The sequence below is a fragment of the Crocodylus porosus genome, unplaced genomic scaffold (genome assembly GCF_001723895.1).
Source record: "Crocodylus porosus isolate Cpor-Errol unplaced genomic scaffold, CroPor_comp1, whole genome shotgun sequence".
Lineage (NCBI taxonomy): Eukaryota > Metazoa > Chordata > Crocodylia > Crocodylidae > Crocodylus > Crocodylus porosus.
This window is the reverse complement of record NW_017728916.1, coordinates 26,304,798-26,310,797: the sequence shown is the minus strand read 5'-3', so window position 1 is coordinate 26,310,797 and position 6,000 is coordinate 26,304,798.

Sequence of the window (6,000 nt, the reverse complement as noted above, 5' to 3'; positions counted from 1 at the left end):
GATGGCTAGGAGCTGGAACCAACTTCCAAGGGAGGTGGTGCTGGCTCCTACCCTGGGGGTCTTTAAGAAGAGGCTTGATGCCTACCTGGCTGGACTCATTTGAGTCCAGTTTTTCTCCTGCCCAGGTGGGGGGGTCGGACTTGAAGATCTACAAGGTCCCTTCCGACCTGACTTCTCTGATTCTCTGATTCTCTGATTCTATGATCTACATGTGAACTGCTGCAGAGTTTTTACTCCGTACTAGTAAATACAAGAATTATCCCACTGTGAAGTAAATTAGTTTACTCCAGCCTAATAGAGGTGCATGTATAGATGCCAAAACAATTGCTGCACAGCTAATTAGTCTACGGTTCAGTAAATGTCTCAAGTAGATGTGCCAAGTTATCACTTGAGTTTTTAATTGTAATGATTCTGTGCAACACATTTTTGTGTTATACCACCTTATCTGGGGGCTGGGGTGGTGTGGCTGCTAAGGTGCACAGTTGCTAATCCAGAGGTCACAAAGTCAAGGCCATAGTAGAAGTGCCCATGGCATGGCCTTATCAGATTCTGCTAAAGATCTTCCTACAGTAAGGACATGAAAAGGCAAGTCCACATTGGGAGGCATGTCTATATGTGTAGACAGACCTACTTTCATTTTGATGTGATAGTTATGACCTCAATAGACATTTCCCAGGATCAGCTGGGTAACTGTTGATGCATGGAGGTATATACATTTCATAGAACATTAATCACATAATTTTTGCACTCACTACTGCCCTCATCCCCACCCCTGGAACTCAATGCCTGCTTCTTACCACCTTCTCTTAGCAAGCTAGCATGTGTGACTCAGTGAGATGAGCACTTCACTGGCAAGGGCCCCTGGGTTCTAGGCTAACCTCTTGCCACCCACAGAGTGGAAACTTCACAGTGAGCTCAATTTCAAGAGCAGTGCTGAAGAGGTGATTGGATAATGTGTTTCCTCTGGTCTGGTGGCTGTAGCACTGTGCTAGAAAGTAAGAGTTCTAAATTTAAATCCCAGCTAGATGAAGGAGGCCTAAAGTCTGGGTCCTGTTCCTTTTACTATCCACTGGGGGAAAATATGATAGGACTTTCCACCTCCTACCCTCATCTCCCAAAGGTCTTTGCTGGGGTGCAGCCTTATGATGTACTAGCAAATTGCCTGTCAAGAATGATGGGCAGGGCCAGAGGCCTGCATACACCCCCCCCCTCCCCGATCAGGGCCAGGGATGATCCCCAGCTCCCCCCCACCCCACTGCTTTGGGCCAGGTCGGAGTCCAGGTCCAGGTCCGCAGCCCCCTCTGCCCTGCTGCTTTGGGCTGGAGCCGGGGCCAAAGCCAATCCCCTCTGCTACTTCAGGCCAGGCCAGGCTGGGCTGCGGCCACTCCCCCCTCCTCCCCACCACTTTGGGCCAAACTGGGGCCAGAGCCAGGTCTGCTCCCCTCATCTTCCCCCTGGACTGTTTCCCCTCTCCCCTCTGCAACTTCAGGCCACAGGCAGGGCCAGGGCCACTCTGCCCCTCCCCCTTCCCCCTGCTGCTTTGGGCTGCAGCTGGGCCCTTTGCCCCGGCCCCCCACTTCTGTTGCCACTGTCACCTCAGGTCATGGGAGATGAGGCCAGCAGATAGCTGGCTTTGCCCTCCTGCTCCGCTACCACCATCATGGTGGCACAGCCGCCAGTTCCTGTCTGAATACTCACACTCTGATTGGTTGTTTCAGACAGCCAATCAGAATGCAAATAAAGCATTACAGCCAGACAAAGGCTTTTATAATATTAGAATGTTAGGTATGGACTTATCCAACCAGAGCTCGGCTTATGGTCCATGCTCAGTAGCCACACATAAGCACACCATTTGGACATTTATGCTACTTATGGAACAGGAATACAAACTGTGCATAAGTGGGAAAAAAGGCAATTACTTGGCTCAGTAAATGCTATTTAGGAGCATAAAGGGAAAGAGATTCTGTCCCATTTTTCCATAGCATTTTCTTTTTTCTTTATTCTAGAGAATATTTTGACTAGAGGTGCACTGATACATGGGTCTAATATTGGATCAGTACCGATATAAAGAAAATTTGCTGTACTGGATATCAGCTCAATGGGGCCTATAAATTGGCTGATAAATGCTTGTGCTGCACGCAGCCACAGTGCAGCATGTAGACAGCAAGGAGCAGAGCCCAGCAGCTTGGAGAGCTGCCTCCAGCTGGTAAGTCTGGTGTGGTAGAAGGGGAGGGGGGAGGGAAGGGCTGTGGTGGGGGGGCAGATCAATGCCCCCCCATGGTGAGGGAGGGGGCAGGGGCAGGGGCATGCGCTGCCCAGGCAGGATGGTGGGGTGGAGCTGTGGCTTGTGGGGGAGTGAGGGCGTGTGCTTGCATCCTGGGAAGGGAAGGTGTGTGTGCGTGTGTGTGTGTGTGTGTGTGTGTGCGTGTGTGTGTGTGTGCGCGCCCTCTGGATCTGTGTGGGGTGGGGCGGGGTTGGGTGGGCTGCAGCCAGGGCTGCACGGGGCTCTTTTTGGTGGGGGCTTGGCTTGGAGCAGGCACTGGTGGTGCTGAGAGGATGCTGCATCCACCCCAGATTTCGCCCCTGCTCTGCACCCAGAGCAGCTGCCACCAGCTGCAGCCTGGGCTCTTCCCAGTGACTGAGTGAAGGCAGGGCATTGAGTCAGGGCTGGTGGTAAAACTTGGGGTGGATGCAAAATCCTCCCAGTGCCCTCCTGGGGTGCAAGCAGCAGCAGGAGCTGCCCTCTCCCCACCAAGTTCCTGCTGCTCCTGCGATCCAGAGGCTTGATCCTGTGGGACAGCTGCAAATAAGAGAATTCTGGGTTCCTTGCTTGCAGGTGCATGCTCAGGGAATCCCTTGCAGGAGGATTCCTAGGGTAGTGGTCTCCAAAGTGGGGTACGTGCTCCCCAGGGGGTGTGTGAGACAATCCCAGGGGGTGTGCAAAGAAAATATTAGAACTTCTATTTTTATTTATTTTTTTTATCTAAAAAAATAAGAAAGAAATTAAGCTTTACTAATATTTAACATAAAGATGGACACTGGCACCCTCACTCAGTCCGTATGTCAGATGGTCACATGTCATGTGTGGTACGTGAGGTATCCTGAGGGAAGAAGCGTACATTCACTTCCAGCATATTGCGACGTATTGCAGTTTACGTGTGTCCAGTTAAGGGGATTTACAGATTACATTATCTAGTTTTAACTAAACTAACCCTCACAAAATGGACATGTGGCTTAAAAAGATTCCTGCAAAGAAACCGCTGATTGAAGATAATACTAATAATGCAAGCACAAGCGAACAAGAAAATGGCAGAGCTGACACTTCTCCTACTCCTAGTATGAACTTTTTGTCAGCCACATTACGAGGTGAAAACAATGACGATTTAATTTCTATTTTTTGTGTGTGTTTTACAATGTACATAATATATTAGTACAGTAGTACATGTATATAATTTATAAATAAATAAATATACATATATTGGGGGTGCGTGCTCAAACATTTTTTACTGATGGGGGTGTGCAATCAAAAAAGTTTGGAGACCACTGTCCTAGGGTATGCATCTGCAACTGCAGAACTGAGAGGTATGAGGACTGGAAGAGGGTCTATGTTGTGCCCATCTTCAAGAAGCAGAGGAGAAAGGACCTGGGCAACTATAGGCCAATTGGTGGGGGAGACAGCTGCCCTTGCAGCTCACACAGCTCCCCTGCCACATCGGGTCTTGGCCAGGGGGCAGGGGTGGAGCAGCTGGCTGGGGCACATTGTGCCTTGAGACGGGAGCAGGCAGAGTCCTCGCCCTGAGGCACATGAAGCCCCCATGCTGAGGCACCCTGCACCCCAGCTAGCTGTGGGGCAAAAGGCTGGAGCTCAGTGTGCCTTGAGATGTAGGCTAGCTGGACCAGCCAGCTGGAGCAGACAAGCTAGAGCAGGGGCTTGTGTTTGCAGGGACATGCATTTGCAGCAGCACAAATAGTCGTGGCACAAATTTGCGCCATTCCTTTGTGCCACAGTGTATATCACTGCCCACATGCTTTGCAATGGGACACAATGTCCTGTTGCTCCATGTGCTGCAAGGAGGCTGGCTGAGGCATAGGGTGCATCAGCATGGGGGCTAGTAAGGAGGCAGGCCCTGCAGTGAGGCACCCTGTGCCCCAGCCAACTGGGGAGTGGCACATGAAGACAGGAGAGCAGGCAGCAAAAAAAAACCCCAAAGAAAAAAGCAGCACAAAACATGCCAAGGTGGCCTGTGCTGGGACAAATGTGGAGATGGGGAGCAGGCAAACCAGGACTGACTGTTCCCCCTCTCCACACACTGAAGAGCCCTGCAGTGAAGCACCTGTGCCTCAGCCAACTGCTCCCTGGCTAGCTGGGGTGCAGCATGCCTCGAGACAGGGGAGCAGCCAACCCTGGGCTGACTGTTCCCTTGTCTCTGCATGCCTCAGCGCAGGGGCTCTGCTGAGAAGCCCTGATGCTGAGGCAGGTGGAGCTCCTGCACTGAGGCACCCTCCGCCTTAATGTGGGGGAGCAGGTGGAGACCCTGCACTGAGGCATGGGGAGCCCCCGCACTGGGGCACAGCGTACCTTGTCACAGGGGACCAGGCAAAGCTCCTGTGCTGAGGCACATGGAGACAGGGGAGCCGCTGGCTCAGAGCTGCCTGCTCCCCTATCTCAGGGCACACTACACCTCAGCTAGCCAGGGAGCAGCTGGCTAGGGTGCAGGGTGCCTCAGCACAGGGGCTTCACAGTGCACAGAGAGGGGAAGCAGACAGACCGGGGCTGCCTGCTCCCCTGTTTCCATGTTTCTCCCAGCATATGCCACTTCCGTGTGCTTTGCACTACTTTTTTCTTCAGGGTTTCTTTTTTGTTTTTGTTTTTTGCTACTGGAAAACCCCAGTAGCAAATTTTGCCCCAGCACTGTGGATTAGGAGCACCATGCCAAGGGGTGCAGTTTGTGGCACCACAAAGAGATTTGCAGCAACACAAAGTGCATGTGCCTGCACATCTGAATCTGTCCAAGAGGTCCAAGGAAGAGGGCCATGCCCTCTACTACACAGGAAGGCAAAAACCTCCTCAGTCTATACCAATCTGACAAGAGAATAAAATTATTTTCTGATCCCAAGCCTGGCAAATTGGCCTGCTCATGAGTGGAGGGGGACACCACCACGTTTTAGTACAGGTTTCCCTCACTTTATGTTGTACATGTGTTCCTCGAAAATGGCACAAAACTTGAATTCACATAAAGGGATCCCACTTTACAATCTAACAAATAGGGATACATTTCAAGACCTCAACTGCACTAACCCCCAGACCCATTTCTACCCCATTTACAAGACAATTTTGTATTCACCAACAGCAGACAGTACACACAAGTACAGGGCACTATCATAATGCGGATGGCAACTATACAAACATGTGTTGCAGACATGGGTGTCTGGTATTGCTTGAGTCAGGGCAGACACGTGACCCCCCTGATACTTGTCAGTGACTGGGGCGCGTCCCCCAGCAGCCAATCCCACTGACTGATGGGTGGGGTGTATCCCCTGCGGCCAGTCTCACTCACCATGAAAGCAGCCGTGCTGCTTCCAGAAGTCCCACGGCCACTTCTGGAAGTCGTGCGGCTGCATTTGCTGGTGGCTCTGCTCCCCGGCCAGCACTTACGGGGGGGCACTGGTGCTCCTGCCTACCCCTCTGCCCACTGGCTAAACAGGGAGCGTGGCCTGGCAGGGGATGCACATGCACTCCCTATGCGTTCCTCCTGGTCACAGACAATGAGAGAGGAGCACAGCTCCACACAGGAGACTATATTTTGGTGTGCATCACTCCCACAATGCATCACACAAAGCAACTGACTGTGGGCTTCCACCACACTGATCGCATAAGAGTGAATTTACGTCACATTTAACAATTTTTTTATATAAAAAGGGTCATAGCATAACAGTGAATTCACACATACAGAACCCGCATAAAGCGAGGGAAACCTGTACCAGCAGGAGCACTGGCAC